Genomic DNA, 19,999 nt, shown 5'->3' on the forward strand with positions numbered 1-19,999 from the left:
TGAAACTGATTTCGAGACACGAAACACCTCCGCAGACAGTTTGAGTTTGGGTGTTCTCTTCGTCGTTTCCATCATCGCATGCCGAAGGGTGGTGTGGAGTTTCCTCCATGTACCATCCTTCGGCTTTGCTTTCACTCTCACTGTAACATCGTCATCTCATTCTGCCCTGTGGCACTACGACGGAAGGTATGCTTGAGCATGGCTTGGCAATATAGGAGGTCGTGTCTGTATGTACCAGACACTGTGCAAGGATAGCGATTCTCGTCGGCAGCGCCGTGGAACTTCTTGACAAACTTCTTAAAGGTGATATAACCTACCGAAAACTCTTTCACCAAAATTTGGTGTTAAATACTCCAGACGTATAAGAGGGCCTTGGATGGTGTAATGGGGCTCTTCTCAACTAAATTTATGAAGTCATTTCATTTCCTCCTCCACCACCGAACCACCAACATTCAGATGTACATGCGGAGCATAAAATTTCCTGATTTTAATCAGTTTAATTAGACTGCGTATACAATGCAATTTTGGCCTTATTATGTATCTACTTGCTCTTCCACATTCAAAGATTCTATACTGAGATTCTTTTTTTTCTTCTTGTCTTGCTATGCTACATAATGTATGCTAGACTTTGAGTGCAAATGTGTGTGAAAATGGGCAAAAGAAGTGTAATGTGAGTAAATTGTAAACATAAAAAACATGCTCATGTTCTTCTCTCTAAACCCTTTGGTGGAGGAGAGACGCTGTGAAGCAACCAAAGTGGGAGACCAAAGAGGTGTAGAAAGAGTATTAAATCGTGTAGAGAGAAAACTCCACAGAACTTGTCCTCTCCAATGTTTTTTGTCCCAAAATAAAAGCACAAACTAATACTTTTTGCAACTTCAGCTGAAAGGAGTTTTCACTATGTCCCACGGCAAATCGTCTCTAAAGTCACCAAAAGAATGCTTGAGACACCAAAAGAAATATCTCTCACATAAGTTTGTAACTTTAAACATTTTTTGTTCTTTATTTTTCTTAAATAGAATCGACGAAAGCTGATATTCTTTCACTAATTAATTTGTGCAGAAAACAAGGGAGGATTTCTTATCACATTTTCCCATCTAATTGCTAAAGTTTTCCATACATATATAGATAAATTTGCAATATATTAATGTCTTGTGGAAGTAATCTTCTCAAATAATTGCGAAATTTCATTCCACTTGCAAGGCTTGCAGTTAAACATTGCCCCTTGGGGAATTTAAGATGCGCTCTGTGATGCTTTTTAATCATCCATAGAAATCGACTAAAGGCGTGACTAGAATATAGCTTTAAGTTGTCTTTCTGAGAGAATATTAAAGAGATTTTTTATGTTTTTTAGAGTTTATATAAGAAGTAAATTCAGTCGAATTAATTACTCAGATTGAACTTTAATAGCATACTGTGTGTCATTCTCAGGGGCGTAGCTAGAAAGGGTGTTTGGGTGACTAAAAACCCAAAAACACAGACATATTATTTTTTAAAAAACTGTAAACGTTAGAATTACAAAAACTGTAAAATGCTTCTAATAGTTATTAATGTTTTAAAATATTATTGCAAGTTCAGTGTCTTTCTGCGAATTATTTCATGAGAACCTAAAAAATGAATAAACCCCTTCACAAAACTGTCCAAATTTGCCACGTAAAAAATAAAACTATGCGCATGATTTTCCTGTGAAATTATAATGAGCTCTGTCTTATCTGATGCAACCAACATGCCATGGACCATACTTAAGCATACTTTCATTCACGGGGAATTGAGTTTCTTTTAGCCTGCCAAGCTGTAGATGGGTCATGTAATGAGACACCACAAAATCCAAGAATTTCTTTATGGATTAGCGATCCTCTTTACTTCTCAAATGCCATTAAAAAAAGTCGAAGAAAGTTCCGCTAGAGCGTGAATATTCTTCACCAATTTGCAATTTTCCCGAAAAAATATTTTTGCTTTTTTAATTTTGAGAGGTCTTTCCACTGTATTTTTCACCATATTATTGTGTCATATTTTTTGTCTTCATTTCATTATTTTTAGTGTGTTGGAAAATGACTATAATTCAGCACTATTTTCACACATTTCTCTTTCTTTCACAGACGAATACAAAGTGACCAATTATTCATATATATTCCCTATTAAAGTTTTTAAATGAATGGAGTGTTTATATAGAAATAGTATAATTAAAGAATGGGGTATGAGTGAATGGGAGGAAAGAGAATAAAACAGCGTGGGAGAAGGATGGAGAAACAACACCTGTCAGAATGTTCTGTGATTCTCTTTCCCGCTCATTATATTTTTTGTGTGAATGTGTTGTAATTAATTCAGAGTCAAAATGATGATAAATCCTGACCTACATTGTACTATATACATACATATATACACCTTCCTCCGTTTCTTGACACCGCAAACTCTTTTACCCATTAGAGCATAAATAAATGTTAGAAGATCTCCTATCTTAACTATCTTCCCCCCTCTACCCTCCCCCGTGCTTTCCTGACCTTCTTTTTTTTTTATTCTACCCCGACCCTCTTGGTACGGAAGTGTGTCGTTTGATGAAAGGGTCTTTAATAAAATTCAGTATTTAATTGAAAATGTTTATAATTAACTTTTCTTGAGGTTTGTAGCTTCGTTTTTTTTTGTGAATGACCATCAGTGGCCGGATAAACTGGTGTGATGTAATGTTTTGGGGCGAATATGAAACCTTAATTGATCTTAAGAATAGGCTGGAACGTATAGGGTTTCCCTTGTGCCCATCACAACGACAGACCGCTTCTTTCGAGCTGTCCAAACCAATAATTTAAGGTTTCACGTACTTGCCATGAGAAACGTGTCGTGGATTTCGAGAATAAGATTCTTATCCAAACACCAGACCATCCATTTTCATAATAAATATCAGAATTGCATATTATGAGCCCCACATTAGTGATTCAGGCTATAGGTCATACAGTCAACCACCTTTTTCTCTAGTACTCAACATTGTTGTAGGTAGTCACATTGAAAGTGGAAACGGAAATGATTTGAAAATAAAGAAAAAGTCATAAAATATTGTAAAGAAAATATCTTTATAGGAAATAGCATAAAATAATTTTATATACAATCATCGATGGGTAATAAGTGGGGTGTAAGTTTGCTGTAAAAGTTGCTTCGGGTAAGGCCATAGAGCTTTAAAGTACCTCCTGGTGCAGCGCAATAAATGCGCAGAATTGCTTGGAGATGGTATCTTCTTTTTGCCCAACTATCAGGGTTTTGTTGGGGAATAAATGATGGTTGAAAAAAAAAACTAAAGCTAATTCAGCGACCCACATCTGATCACGCTCTCTTGCCGACGAAACTCACGCAAAACCAGTTGTTGATGGCCTTTGTTTGCACATGCTTCAATTTTGCACGAGTATAGAGTATATAGCCATGTTAGTGAAAATGCCTCCAAAGTATAGACTTTATTTTGCTTCATTTTCCAAACTAACCGCCTCCCCGTACTATTAAATTATGTGATTACACTCACACTCCCTAATGTCAGGAAACACACCCTATATTTTTGAGACACGAAGAGCCATACATAGTTTTAGTATTGAATGTTAAAATGTAATTTGGCGATAATAATGAAAATGCACTTTTATATATACATACATATGTAGGTAACTACTAAAGTTTATGCTCAAATCTCTGCTTTCCCCAATGCTGACTTTTGCGCCGGCTTCCACCAATTCCGGACTCTTCAAATATTTCATTAACGGAACGTGACTTATCTAAATGAATTCGTATAATAGCACCGCGACTGGCCGAGAGCAACATTGCAAACCTCTGACTTCAAGGATTTGCTAATTTGCTTTGCTAAATATGAGGAATAGCATTAATGCTAGAGGAGGTACCTTCCATTCGTTTAGCATTTTATTTTGTAAGAAAAAATTAAAAATTATTCCTAAACTTATGTCTATTAGCATAACCCTCCTAATATTAATATTATGCTTCTCACAGATTAGAGACTCAAGCTTAGGGAAATGCAGTAGGTATATTTGAGGCTTCCAAAGACATTGTTTTGTGAAAAATAATGTATAGAAATTAGTAAACTAAATATTGTGGATTAGCTTTGTGTGTAGCGCCTTGACTCAATATCTTGGGAATGTTAACCTGCTTATAGAGTGAGATTTTTTAAATAAAAAATTGGAGTAATCGTGTGAATTCACCACTAAGAATGACTTAAGTTTCTCAAGCCAGACTTTAGGCTTTTAAGATAGTCCTAAGGTTTTGAAGCTAGGTTATATTTTCTTTAAGGTCATGCCTAAGTTTCTTTAAAGTGAGGCCTAATTTTTTAGGATCATTCTTATTTTTGACCTAAGCACAAATTTTGTTTTTTTTTAAATCATGGTTTTAAGACTTTAAGATTGGGTCAGGCTGAATAAGAGCTTAATGCTTTTCTGAAGAATTTTCACGATTTTCAATTTACAAAGATGGTCAATGGTCAGGCATATACTTGGATAGTCTAAAGACATCAAAATCATAAAAATTTAAATAAATTTTAGTTTTTTGTTTTCAAGATATATGTGCGTATAAAATGCCTGAATAAAACATTTTGACTCAAAAATGTCTATGATTCAATGTTTCTATTTCATGTGGTTCTCAAAGGGTTAAAAAAAACCTAATTTTATATTTTTCATTTCATTAACAAGTTTTAATATTTTTCTCAATGGATCCGATTTAGATTTTCTGAAAGAAATATCCTTAAATAGGACTTAGACACGTCTGCTCTTAAACTAAAAAAATACGCTATAAAAAATTTCTTGCAAAAAATCGCTTCAAAACCTTAAAATTCTGAGCATCAGTTACGAGTTAAAGTCATCAAAACACTGCGGAGAAAAAGAACAAATTTCGGGATAAAGTGAATTTACACTGTGAAAAAGAAAAGAACATCCTTCAGAACTCCTGGAAAGGCATGAAACATTACCCAAACACAAAAGTCGGAGTTTTTAATTAAAAGCAACGATTATATTGTAAATAATTGCCATTCTTAATGTCTTTTTTATTAGTGAATTACGCATTTAATATAACGATACTATAATGTCTGGGTATGAGTCATTACTTCATTCGGGAAAGAGAGGAAAAAAATAACGAAAAGAAAAACTGTTTATATGCGCTTCCATCATCATACTGACGGCGTGTACAATTTGATGAGTGGGCCTTGTACGCAGAGGAGGATGGAATCTTGCACAGAGGAGGAACTTTAGGAGGGAAAGTTTTCCCCACAGAGTATGCAAGCAAAAACAATGCCTTTGCTCTATTGAAGATACACCGCACTGTGCCAATTTATCTTTCAGATTCTTCACTCATTTGATGAGTTGTTCAACTAAAATTCTGTACCTTTCAACCTTAATAGGGACACAAAGGAGAAACAGAACATACACACATAGTCTTCCTCTCGAACGTATCACTCCAAATATAGCTGACAAGGGAAGAAATTGAACTGAATCAAATCAACGATGGAAGCGGGTACTTTGGTGAGAATTCGCGTCTCTGTGAAAATTAATTTGGGTGTTTGAGAGACACCATGCAGCACCTCAATACACTTCAGACTCGTCTCAAGAAATGTACGAGACATGGGGAATAAGATTGCCAAAGCATTTAAAAGGAAAACACCCCATCACTTCCTCTTGTAACCACGTGCCACAAAGAAACCCCTTTTTGTGCACGAGATAAGTCCCTCTATATACAATCTATTACCCGATCTAAAGGATCTCTCTCGCATAGTATTTATGGATCCACTGGGGGCTATAAAACCATCCGGGATGGCTGAGAAGCATGCTATGTAATTAAGACACGTTCACATCAAATGAAGCTTTTCTTGCACACAGAAAATAAGGTGGAAAGGTGAGTTTCTCTGCAGAAGTTCACCCTCCCACACTTTTGCCCCAACTTGTGCAAGTATTTCTATAATTTCACCTCCTCCAGAAAATCTCACAACGAATTATATAAATTTTCTCCTGTGAATAGTCACAGAAAGTGTGCTCAACTTTTGCAAATACATCCCATCTTTCCGGTAGACATAACAAACTCTAAACTAAATATTTTGAATTTGGAGGTGAAGTAATTTCATTAAGAAATTTTAATGGTTTTTTTTTGTAAACACAAACAAAGAGGCTAACTGAATACCATTAAAATTCATCTACACTGATAAATTACTTTTGGAAATTTTCTTTACGGTTTTTTAAAATTCCTTTAGTTATGCCGGAGATGTTATTGAATTTTTGGCAAAAACTTGACTGAATTTTCGTTTTTCTTCCTTACTGTTCAGGTAAGTACTTAATGATGTTTTATTTGGTCAATTCAGACTCAATTAAAAAATAAAAACTATGCAAAATCGAGAATTTTCAAAAACAAGCTTTAGGATGAAAACGACCTGTAGGTTCTTAAGGGAACTATCTAACAGAGACGTAGCCAGAAATCTAGTCTAGAAAAACATTTTCTTTATTTAAAAGACGCAAAAAATGGATTAAAAAATTACTTAAAGGTAAGTAAATAAGAAAGATTCAGATTTCTACCAGACTAACCTATTACACTAGAATTAGAAACTTTTGAGAATTTTGTATTCGTTCTTTTTTTATTTTATATAAAAGATCTTTTTTTCAAATATTTTGGGATTGTTCTAATGTTAAATTTTAAATATTTAACGTTTTTATTTAACCTTTGACATTTCTTTTCCAACGTTCGGCATTTCTTATACAGATTAGCTAATGCTCGTTTTTTGTAAAACTTTCTCATTGAATTTTTAACCTAAAAATAATTTATTTATACCTCTAAAATACACCTCAACTGTCTGAAATTTTGAAGTGTTCAGATACTTAAGTCCCCGCCCTGACTACACCACTGCTATCTAACTACATAAATAGGAAATATTCTGCTCTAAAATTTATTCAAAGATAGATAAATGAACAATAGAACTACCAAATATTTCGCACTGATTTAAAGTCATAAATATTCCCTAATTACAGTACAAACTAGTATAGAGTTTTCAAAATATATCGGTCAGAAAACTTTCGTACTGCACGTGTCACAATTTGCATAAAATTATCAATTTATTACACTTCTTGTTTCAACTTTTGCATATTGAGTATTTAATTTGAAAACTTTCAGTATCTAATCTGTGACAATGCTTTCCTCCCATACCCAGCACCACATTTGCGGTTCCGATAAGTGAAATGTGCTTGGCCAGAGTAACTTTTAGGGGAATATTTTCCCAACAATTCCACATCCCACACACATCCATATGAATGTGTACATATCAAGTTCAAAAATCTACACAGAGAATCAATATAAAGTGCTTAGGTTTGAATTTTCGCGCATATTTGTATAATGAAGGTATTTAAATGAGTTTTTTTCTGCCAATAGAGCTTAATAGACATTTCTAGAGAGAACCTTGAGAATATGAGTATGAAGCAACATGAACTTGCATTAATTCTAATATTCTTCAAGCACTATAAACTCATTTCCAAGTATAAGATGACCTGCCCAGCTAACACATAATAACTTTGACTTTACTTACTATTTATTAACGTTATAATAACGTTAGATTATCGTAAAAAATGGTCAGAATTTCGTCATTAGCTTACTAAATTCTAACGTCAGAATAACGTTATTATTTGGTAAGTAAAGTCAGTAAAAATTGAGGCATTTTTAGTCATTTTGCAGAAATCAAAGTTTTAGTCATTAAAACATTACAAATCTATTTGTAGATGTTCAAAAAGCTATTAAAAGACGTTTTTGCTTTATTTACTTCAATTTTTTCGCTAAAATTCAATTTTTTGTGTAAACGTTGGAATATCGTCAGAAGTAAGTCATTAAAGGTCAGTGAGATGAAAAATCAATCATTTTTTCTATCATCAAAAACTAATTAAAATGGCATATAAATGCATTAAAATGATTGTTTGAAAGAGAGCAAATCGTTTTAGAAGCTTTTTTGACCAAAAGAATCTCATTTATTATATAAAAATATACTTTCAATTTCTTCCTTAACAACGTCAGTATACCGTAAGAAAGCACAAAATTTCTGACCCTCCATCAACTTTGGCCAAAATTCCTGCCGAAATCTCAACGTCAGAATACCGTAAGTATACTTACCCTCCACCAACCTTTGGTGTTGAGGGAGAGACAGAAAGAGAAAGACTGCGTGGGATATTTCTTTTTTGTATTTCTGCACTCTTCTTTTGACCTTTGACAGGCGTTTGTTTTGGTTTAGGTTTTTCACGATTTTCTCGAATAAATCAATAAAAATGAGCAAAATGATCAATGAAATCGTTAAAGAAGATCATAATGAGGGTGCGCCAGGTCTTGTTTATTAAGAAATTCGTCATTTATTGCCGCAATTTGAGTATTTCGCTCATGTCATATAACTATAGGGAAGAATGCTTATGCGGGTGACCAAGATTGTGCGTAGGTGTCTTCAAAGACCTTTTCAGAAATTCACTAAGGGAAAACGAGCGTTCAAAAAGGGACGTCCGAACGTAAGGAAATCCGCATAGAATTTCTTAAGATTCAAATGTAAACCTATCTCGTGCACAAAATTAAGAATAATTAATCTGTTTTCTTTTCAATAAAAAAGATAACAAAAATATTTTTTTTCTATTAGACCCATAAGATCATTTGATAGAAATGATTTTTATCAAATTCTTGCAATAATTTCCTACAATTTATTTCAAGTTTTTTTTTTCTAGAATAAGAGAAAAAATACATTAACGTAGTACATATAATGTATTGCATAAACTTTAATTGCCAAATCTCACATTTTTCTTTTCAAAATAAATATTTAAGGTCCTTAAAAACCCTAAATTATTCCCAGGTAGGCAATTTAATTGCCCTTGTTTTGCAGTTTACAAGGGTTGTTCTGCTTATCTCTTAAATGTTTATTGCAGGCTTGCAGGTCATAATCCGTATAAGACAAAATGTATTATGCTTAGTTTTCATTTTGGGTACATACTTTTAAAGAAATACTTCTCAGAAAATAGGTTCAGGTAAAAACTTATTTTGCTTGAAGATAAAACAATATTTAATTTGATCGCATTTAATATGTTTTCGTTTTACATAAAATAATTTACTGATGCACACTTTGCTTTTTGATTTGATTCGATAATATACGAAATCTATTCAAAAGTATAATAAAGTTTATTAGAAAAAAAAGCTCTTTTTCCTCTACATTTTATATCATTTATCTGTTCATTTCAACGTTTCGGTCAAATACAATATATGTGACAAAAATTTCCAAGCTACGAGATATGGCGCAGATTTTAGTGTCCGGGAGTATCAATAATTTTTATAGCGAAATTCAGGATATTTAATTGCTTTTGAATCAAGCCGGGTCAGCATTTTAAGCAATAGGAAGGATGTCTAAGACATTTTAAATGAGTAGTAAAGACAAAATCTTTTTTCTATCATCAGAAATATTTCAAAAATTTTTATAAAAAATAATTAATTTTTAATGAAAGGTCCATTTTAGGTTCTTTTTGACTTATTTACGACGGTAAAGTATTTCGGCATATAAATTTGAGATATAGGAAATTTCGAAAAAAAATTATAAATATTCCTTGTAAAATATACCATATTAATAAATATGGTATATTGGTAGGGAAATAGAGAAGACACCATTATCCTATGCTACCATGTATGCTAGAGAGAGAAATATGTTTGGGAAATTTTTTTTGAGATGCCATGTCAAAAATTTCCCCTTTTGGTCTCAAACTTTAAAGGTCAGTAGAACGTAAGAAAAAGGTCAGAAATTTCTTCCAATAACGTTATTCTGACGGTGTACTGACTTTCAACGTGGGTCTTTTTTATTCCCCATTATCACGTAAAACGACTTATTTTTGACGAATAATCAACGTTATTCTAACGATCATTTTCGGCACATTAGACCTTATAATGACCTTTAGTGCCGGCTGGGATGCTTTTGAAAGAAATGAAAACAAGTGACAAATTATCGAACTTTAACAGATATGAGAAGACCTTCACCTAGAACTCATGCACTCATGTCAAGTAAGGCCAAAATTATTTCATTTTCATCGTGTGTCGTGTTTATTATTTTAGATAACTTTTCTATATATAGGGGTATCCTATCATGGGAAACTCATAAAAATTGAATAACTTACGATATGAGGAGATATCACGAAGACTATTATCGACTTTTGTATGTAATAATGCTATTTCTTCATCAATTTCGTCACTTTCAGTTTTTCTTAGTGATTGAATATTATGTAATTAACATATTTATGTTTTGATCAGAATTACAGTGGTTCAAGGATTTTCCTAAAACGATTAAATTGGAAACTGAAACTACAATAAAACTTCAGATCTTTACCTAGTTTTCCGTTAATTTCTTAATCCTGAGAAGATCCTGGTGATCTTTTTTGGCTTTCAGGATCTTAACGAAATAAGTTCTATTAAAATAGAAATGAAATTTAAGTCTGCAAATTCCAAACTGATGAAGCAAACTAACTCCAAGTCCTCCAAGTAGAGTAGATGAAAACCCTATCATTCTCACTCTTTTTACGCCATCGGGAACTATTCTCCTCCTTTACCTTCAAGTCCAAGCATAATAAAAGAGAGAACTCTTGGATAAAAAAGCTGGAAAACAAGCTCGCAGAAGAAGTGAAAGATCTGTGACTATCGTCGCTTGAAAATGTTTCGTCTGTTTTTGCCTTAAGGAGACGTTCTTCTTGTCCCATCCCCGCATCCCCTGTTCAATTGTATACGAAAGAGCGACCCAGTGATGTATCACTCGATCTCGGGTGGATATCTCCGTAAATGAAGAAGAAAAAAATGTTGTATTAAAATGGAAAAATAAAAACGAGCTATATACAGCACACACGTGAAAAGAGGGAGGTAGAGAGATGGAAAGAAAAAAAGCGCCAAAACAATGGAATAGTTTCTTTTGCCTTGAGAGGAATTATAAAAGCCGCAACACTGTTATCTGACAGCAAATGATAATATACCATGGAGCACTACGCGACTGAACATGCGGCCCTCCATATGATGACAGGGAAACGCTCAAGAGGATGGATTTCTATGAGATGAGGATTTTTCTTCATGCCCACAAAAAAATTTCTCATTTTTTTTTGCATTCAGAATTCATCATCATCAGTGAATGACACGCATTGAGTATGACGACACAGCACGAAAAAAAATGAGAGACTAGTAGGAAAAAAAAGTACTCACTATAATCTCGCTATGTGTGTATTTATATTTGCTTTCCGTACACCTTTCTCATATTTCCAAGAGATTAGAGATTACGAAATAATATCGACGAAAGTGACACGTCCAGGAGATATTGGGACTTTGGATTCGTATATTGTGAAAGAAAATTGTCGGCATTTTCATAAGTATTGTATCTATAGATTTTCTATATAAGATGCTTTTTCGTCGTACACAAATTTCACTGTGGCAGTGCTAAAGTCAATGGGAAATATGAAAACATCAAAGAGATCAACATAAGCCGGAAACATAAGCATAACACCAAGTTCCTAAGACGCTCGAAGGGAAATACGAAGTTGGTGAATCTTAAAGAAAATGGTAAGTCTGAGCTTTTTAAAAATAGTGACGAATATTTGCAAAATATATGCGATTTAATATTATCCTTAAGAGTAAACTTAGTTGTTAAGTAACTGTGTGGTAGTGGGCAGTAGTGGAGAGTATCAGGAGTTATGTGTGGACGAGAGAATGAGCGGACGGGATGCAGGACCATGGAATAGAAGAGATCAGGAAATAGGAGACCATGGGAAACGGTGAGTACCACAAACTCTATTTGAGAAAAAATATAAAGAGAGAAATCTCTTCGAGCTGGATAGAATGAAATATGTATTTTAACTGTCATAACAATGTCCTGTTCACTATAAAGGAAACTTAAATATAAATAAATAAATATAACAAAATTAAAATGTACTGGTAAGCTGACCAAGCTTACGGGAGCTGTGTTTCTTTCAGTGTACCAATTTTGTGAGAGCAAACTAGAACGCGAATTAATTTAAATACGCGCAAAGTCGGGAAAAGTTGAAAAGTCATACGCTAATAAATCTTTAGAAGGCCATATCTCGAGAACGGATCCATAGATTTTCATAAATTTTTTTTTGTTTGAAAGGTCTTGAAGTCAGCTATAACATATCGAAAAATGAAAAAAATTTATGTCACCATTTTCGAAAAATTCGAGTTCGAAATTTTCGAAAACTTTGTTTTCGACTTTAGCGCCTCTTGCGGTCATTTTTCGAAGTTGCAATGTTCTAGACATTTGTAGGGTTTCTCGAAACCTTTCATTTGCGCTTGAGTTGATCAAGATCGGACTTGTAGAACCCGAGATATGACATGTCAACTTTGGAAGGCTATATCTCGAGAACGGATCCATAGATTTTCTTCATTTTTGGCATGAAGCTAGATAATATGGTCAGCTACAACATATCAAAAAATGAAAAAAAAATGTATGTCGTCGTTTTCGAGATATTCATCGAAAACTCATCGAAAATTTTGTTTTTGATTTTTGGCCCCCTAGCGGTCACTTTTGAAACTTCAGATGTTCTAGAGAGTTGTAGGGTTTGTTGAGATCTTTCATTTGACCCCGGATTGATCAAAATCGGTCAAGCCGTTTTCGAGTTATGGACGGTTTTCGATGAAAAATTGTGGCGGCCATATTGACTAAACGGCTTGACCGATTTTCGAAAATGTGGTATCGTTGGAAAGGTATTGATGTCCCCTACAACATAAAAAAATTTCAGATTTTTAGCTATTACAGGGGCTGAGATATAGCGAAAACAAAATTTTGAGGTTATCCAAAATGGCGGACGGAGGGGTGGGGGGGTGGATTTGACTTCATAATCGGATTTCTTCAGGTCGATATTTAAACTTTACCGTTTACCGCAAGTCTCTATCTATCACCGTTCTCTTGCAATTTAAGTTTATAATCCGGACGGCCGGACGGCCGGCCGGAAAAAACTTATTTTTGGCGCATACGTTTTTTGGAATGTGGGGACCCTAATTCGTGCTCATCCCAAGTTTGAGCCCGATCTGACGACTTTCGATTTTGCTCGGTACACAAAAGCTGTGTCTGAAAGAAACACAGCTAAAAAGGAAAAGGGCGAATATTTTTTGAACTTTATTTGAAAAAAAGAACCTATCGAGGGCTACATTATAAAACCGGCTAACTTTTTATGATCTCCGAACTGACTTAGCCGTTTTTACAATGTAGCCCTTGCTATACACTTAACAGATGTTATAACTTTACTGATCATTGATAGATGAGTCCTGTGAATCCTTAACATTCTTCGACTTCGTGAATATTCATCTTTCACAGAACTCCTCTATCAAAGATCGTCAGAGACCTTTGTATAGTTTTTATCTTCGATTATAAGTTTTGATGCTTCAATTATCTCCTAAACAAAGTCTGTCCAAAGAACCAGAGAAAAAATAAAAGTATTCAGGCTTACTTACCTAAATCATGAGACTATCTACCTAAGTCTAATTAAAAATGTGCTGCCATTGTCATTCTAGAATACTCCTAAATTAGAAATATTCTTTCAATCCAACTTTACTCATAAAATCACAACTGAGGATTGAACGGACACTAAGGTCTTCTTAGTTTAGTATCTATTTAGAATTACTTTACTCTAGGTTACCCTTAACTGGTAAAGCCTGTAGTAGAGCATAGCGAACAAGGTAAAAAAATCCAATATGGGAGACCGGGGCTAATAAAGTCACTTAAGGGTTTGGAAAAAGCCTAAAATATCATATTTCCTATTTAGATAGAACAAAATGATCTGAGAAAGAGTAGTAGGGCAGTAAATTTCCTAAAGAAATGAGCTATACATGTCGTTTTATCTATTTGGGAAATATGATATTTTGAGCTTTTTCTAAACCCTTAAGTGACTTTTTTAAACCCGGTCTCTCCTAGATCTAAATTCAAAAACTAAAAACGAGGATGTGCCGTAACCGCTATTAAAGAAATCTAACTTGAAAATCAGAGTTCACTTCATCAGTGCTTGTAAAATTCAATCTAACATAATAATAAATGGCTTGATATTTTCCAATATCTTCCCTCTCTGTCAGCTCTCCGGCTGGTAATCTGCAATCTCAATCGTTTGTCTTTCAGTGAATTCTCATCTTGCATAAAGCATTCATCTATCTTTTGTCGAAATGAATAATTTCACCAAATTTAATACACAGTGCCAATGATTTATGTCCTCTCGACCCAGAATCCGCCCACTTTGGATTGTGATGGGGCATCACACACACAGAAAGAATATAAAGAAGAAGTGAATATTCCTTGGCCCCCTCAACTTCGACACACCATATCATCCTAGGCAAAATGCTATTCTATCGTGAAAATCGTATAAACAAAATTTGATTCCGATTCAGGAAATCTCACAAGAAGTCTTTCGAAAAATTTATAGCTGCTTTGGCGCATTCACGCGCAGATGAGAAATCTCAAGATGGTTTTCTTTTAGTTTTTCAATGGATCGAGAAAAACATCCAAAGAGCCCCGTGGTATGTGTACAGAAAGAACGAATCAATTTACATATAAGTGGGACCGGTTCTCCAGGCACAGACTCCACACTGTTGTATGGAGTTTTCTAACATTCTCCACCTCATCCACCTTCCAATTCTCCGTTCTTTGGGTTTTTTTCTTATGCTTCCTCACCAACATCACCACGGAGCGTCCATCACTTTGACCAGAGTGCCGGAGAGACCATAGTTTCAGTTTTTTTTGCAACATACACACATAGCGCTTATTGCAGCTTCCCAACTGCGAGAGCCATGGTATGTTATTAGGCGAAAAATACCCTATGGATAGGAAACTCCCTCCGAAATGACTTTTATATTCCGCCACATCTTTAATGAGAAAATGTGTGTGTGTTGTTGTAGCAAGCGGAAATATGCAAATTCCACGAGATGATGACTAAGTATTAGATCTTGGTAGGTACCTAGGTAACCTAGGTCTGCTATATCCCAATATAAGACCTACAGGACCTATATAGGTTTTGTGATGTCTTCGATATGAAAACCATTCAAAACCTTATTCACAGAGCGCAACGTCCGAATCAGCTGAGCGGTCGATGTGGTGCTACAAAAGCCGTCGGCAAGACGATAATGTTGCTTCTGCCACATGTTGTACACCATGGCCTAACGGACTGAATGCAACGATTGGAATGAATTTCCAAATGTGCCGCGGGGAAAAAGTGTCAATTCCGATGGAAAATTGCGTGAAAATGGTTTTAAAGGGCGTGCAAATCGACACTTTAATGACCCACCCCCTCTCATATCAACTCTAGCTCCCCGTGTCACAGGCAATCACACTTGTAGGTGCCGCCTTTTTTTATGTAGGCACGTTTTTTCGCTTCCCTGCTACGTAATACGTAAACCTTAACGTACATACTTGTTTTTTGCTCGATAGGGGGTGGAAAGGACAACTAAGCGACTTTCATAAATAAGTAAAGATTTGTAAAAGGAGCACTCACCACCAAATTGAAATTGCTGGTCCTACAAGAAGATGCTTTGAAAAGGGAATCGTGGTCCTTTTTATCTTAGCACGGCATTTATATGGTAATCCAATTTCTCTTCTTCTCTCCTCTTTGCACTTCCTTCACTTTCACTTTACCTCTCACTACAAATCGCAATGATTTTCCCCAAAGATGCACAAATTCACGGAAAATTGGTTGTTAAAGGTATATGTTGGTAGAGTATATCCAAGAAATGGAAGTACCCAAATCACAGAAATTCACCACAAAACTTTCTTACGAAGAATGTATTGAAGATTGATCAAAGGTCACCGACATTGGACACTTCTTGTCAATTCTAGGGGACACTGCACTTAATACGAACACTTTATGCACTTCCTTAATTTTTGGGAAAGGGGAGGGGGAAACTTTTCTTTCAATCTTGACAGCTAAATTGATGTCTTCACAGCACCTTCACTTCGAATCTCCAGCACTTCCAAAAAGACACTTCACTGCGTTAAAGTTTCGTGAAATGTATTTAAGGATCACGAGGAAGTTGGAGCAAGTTTGCACACATAAACTGTTAGATTGTTCTCCCTTGGAGTATAGAGAGTACACCACATTAGTTACCTTGGAACGCGAACGCACAACCAAAACTCACGGAGAGCAAATGGAAACTGATGTGAAGTAAGTGGAATGAATGGGATTTCGGTCCCACCCGGTGCCAGTGGGAGTGAGATGGATGGATATGAAATGCAATGTGGTGTATTCGTTGGGAGAAATGGAAGATACGGTGCCAAATGGTGGAGAAGCGTGCGTGAGTGAGGAAGAAGGTTAGAGTGCAGTAACCCCCCTTTAGCGCGAGGGGCCCTAACCCAACTCTTCCTCCGCATTTTTTTTCCAACTTTCCTCCTCTCTCTCTCTGACTCTCTTGCACACCCCTCGCACGCAAACTTTAAATATATTGCAGTAGAAAACTTTAAAGGCGGGCAGTTAAATAACCGCCTCCTTCATCAGAGCACGTTCTTTTTATTTCCCTACCACACCACCCAAAGTCTCTTCCTCTTCCTCAGAAGACTCTTTTTTTGGCGCCAAGTCAGACATTTTTGGCCACGAGGAGTACCAGAGAAAGGAAGACAGAGACAGAGAGAGACTGAGTAATTTGTGAACCTTTTCAGGACACCCCTCTCTGGGTTTTTTCATCTCTCTCATGTGTCCGCGTGTTAATTGAATATTAATATTAATAATAATTATTTAATGACAAAGAATGCGACCTCTCAGGTCAGACTGAAAACACTCCACCCTATTTACATCCACAGCACACCATTTCCTTTTTCTCCAGGATTAGGCTATGTCTTCCGATGCCATTTAAAATTTAAATTCCCCCAGGTATTTGTGTACACACTGAGCAAAAAACCTGAGTTGAAAAACCTTGCAGTTTTATTTTAAAGTACTTTTTTGCAAGAAGAATTTGGATGCAGATGGAAGAATTTTCAGTGCAAAGAGGAAAATTCATGGCACGTTCGGTAAACTCCCCCAAAAATTCATTTAGAAAGAACGCAACGTCCAAAAGGAACTGTTTGAAAATTATCATTTTCTTGGGGTATTTTGCATAATTTTAAACTTATAAATACTTTCTATGGCTTGATGGCTAGCCATTGTAATCAATGAAATTATGATAATATCATTAGAAATCAATTTTTTGGTGAAAATTTCCCAGACACCCTGTCTCTCTTCATTGACTATTCCAAGGAGAAGCTTTGCAATTAAGGAAAAGTTTTAAAGATTTTTTAAAATTAATTTTTCAGCAAAAGTGATTCAGCAGTGGCCTTCAATTTAGGGCCATGTTATATTGTGATATCTTACCACCAAGAGTTTTCATAAAAGAAAAATTAGTTTCAATTTTCTCTTCATCTTTAAAAATATTCTTTTATTTTACTTTTCCAATTTACTTTGCTCAAAAACCGTAAAAAAATATAACTATATTTAATTAACCTTTAATGTTGTCCTTAAAGGGTTCAATATGCTCAATTTCCTTTAAGAGTTTAGTAATTTTTATTGATTTTAAGTATTTCTTAAATTATATTTTTAATTTTTTATTATTATTACTTAAAGGATCAAAACTTATTCAGTGAGTCAAAAGTACAAATTATTTTGGATTGTTTTGAGTAATATTAGAAACATTTCTTATATGAAAAATTAGGAATAGGAAGTCCTTCTGTGGTTATACCAAGTCCAAAAATTTCAAGACATCTTCTTGAATCCATTGTGTGCAATTTCATACAAAGAGTAACAATGAAAAATTGAGAAATGATTAAAGAAACAAATTATGGAAGGAAAACAAAAACAATAGTGCCTCATTGTTTATCAAAGGGTTAATCTGGTTTAAACCAATTGGTCCGGGATTTTTCTGTTTTATATTTGTATTTTGTGTTTTTTTTTCCTTTTTTTTAATTTTTTAAAAATATCTTTTACATATTTTTAGTAAATTTAATTTTATTTTTTTATACTCTGTAGTTCTGCGGTCTTGGCTGAAAAAAAAATTTCGTAAGGAACCGTTTATGCTTTTCTAATATTCTGATAATACTTACTATCGTCATGCAACGCCGCCTCCTTCACCTTATCCTCGTACTTGGCCAGGTTCTTCACGGACCTCAATCATGTATTTAGGGCGTATTATGTAACTCTCCGAGTGCTGGGTGGCTGTACAGTTCTTATGGGCCACACAGCACTCGAAGAGTTACATAACACCCCCTCTGGCTTTTAAATGTTTCTACGAAGCCTAATCTCAAGGCTTCTAGAAAAGTCAATTCTTAGTTTTTTTAATCTAATCTTTTTGATTTTTAAGAAATTAATTTTCTGAGTGTATTAAATATCAATGAGAAAATCTAGGTTAAAGACAAATTTTATTACCTAATTAAATAGAATTTCTACAGTTGGTAAAAGTATTTATTAGAGCTACTTGAGGATCCTTTTAAATCTTAACCTTTGGAATGCGGAGGCCTTGGAGGTTACGTAGAATGCGAAGGTGGGGTCGTTGAACGACCCCAGAAAGAAGGCCAATTTTCTCCCAAACTATACAACCTGGAATTGTCGGGTTAGTGCCTATAGATTCCTTATATAGTCCTCTTGCCCCTTGCATCACAAATTCGCCACCCGGAAACACGTAGAAGAAGATATTAGGGAAAAACATTTTTCACAATTTCTTCTTGAGAAATTTGCTAAGAAAGTTAACCCCAACTGCTACTTTTTTTTTCACTCTTCCCCACATTCCCCTCACTTCCCTTAATGTGATAAATGGCAATATTTCTAGAATATTCTTTATTGTTTTGCACATTTACATGCTTCTAATTATGTTTTATGTTGTTTATGCTCTAAGAAATTTTCCGCAGCATGACCGTTACACCAATTTTTGAATTCCCTTCTTCTACATTTTTCTTAATAACTTTTTTTGTGGTGGTCGGATTGAGCTGAAATTTTTACACAACCTCCTCAGATAACCAAGGAACTTATTTCCAAAAGATGGTAACGCTATCTTTTATATTTATTGAATTATAGCACGAAATATAGCGCTGGGGTCGTTCAACGACCCCGCTCCGCATTCCAAGGGTTAAATCTATGTATAAAATATTTCATTAAAGAGCAAAATTTTTAATGAGACGTTAAAAATTTACGTTTTGTACCTCCTGGGAGTCACCTTAAAGTTTTTAGTGAACATGAGAGACCCTCACCCTCGCTTTACCGCATAGGCCTTCGAAATAAGTTGAGGAGCACACTCTGTAAATTTAATGATGCAATAAATTTAAAATAGAGAAAGAGTTTTGCACTGAGGGGGAATGGCGAAATATGAGCGAGGGAGGCAATCTCATAATCCTCTCCTGTCATATTTCACCGGCGAGTCCTGGTGGTATCCCTATATAGCAATTGCTGCAAAGGGGGAACGGTGGAAAGCTGTGTGGCATCTCCTTTTGCACATCGTGTTAATTAATTACAACTCCGCGTGAGATTGTGAATTTGCAGAAATTAGGAAAATTCATGAATGTGGACGCGATGGGATCCAATTCCTGGATGGATGTGTTGGTGATGCACAAAAGATTCAAACAGAAGCAGTAAGTGCGTTGTGTCTGTCATTATTATTTGATTACGTCCAATTATTAACGCATTAAATGCACTTGTTGGATGGTGTAATTACTACCCAGAAAACTGTCTGGTGTATGTAGTGTTGGTATCAGATTGTTACGGTATTTGATGTTTGTTGAGTTTTCCCTCGTGCGTCGTTTCTCCATTTTCAATCTAATCTAATAACACTTTGATGATTATTCATCGCGCGACACATTCATTTTGTGCTTAAATTGTGCGCACTCGTGAAAGTACATCGTTGCACACACATAGATTTTTATGTTAAATAATGCTCGTGGAATCGAGAGAACTTTCTTTCACAGAATCCTCTTCATAGCAAAAAAAAAAGATTTTCCCAGAAAAAGGGAGCAAAATACACAATTTAGGGGTAAAAGGGGTAAAAGAAAAAAGCTTGAAGG

General features: G+C 35.0%; 2 protein-coding genes across 5 annotated transcripts in view; both read right to left on the bottom strand.

The window, feature by feature from the left end:
* Window positions 1–16,140, bottom strand: part of LOC129785943 (protein winged eye) — a 140,002-nt gene extending 123,862 nt beyond the window's left edge. For all 4 annotated transcript variants that reach the window (XM_055820617.1, XM_055820616.1, XM_055820615.1 and 1 more), the window contains exon 1: window positions 15,486–16,140. The gene's annotated coding sequence lies outside the window, so the exon portion shown is untranslated. The remainder of the gene's footprint in view (window positions 1–15,485) is intronic.
* LOC129786050 (putative fatty acyl-CoA reductase CG5065) overlaps window positions 1–19,999 on the bottom strand; it is an 824,046-nt gene that overhangs the window by 29,280 nt on the left and 774,767 nt on the right. The gene's annotated exons all lie outside the window — the stretch shown is intronic.

Source organism: Lutzomyia longipalpis, chromosome 1 (assembly GCF_024334085.1).
Source record: "Lutzomyia longipalpis isolate SR_M1_2022 chromosome 1, ASM2433408v1".
NCBI lineage: Eukaryota > Metazoa > Arthropoda > Insecta > Diptera > Psychodidae > Lutzomyia > Lutzomyia longipalpis.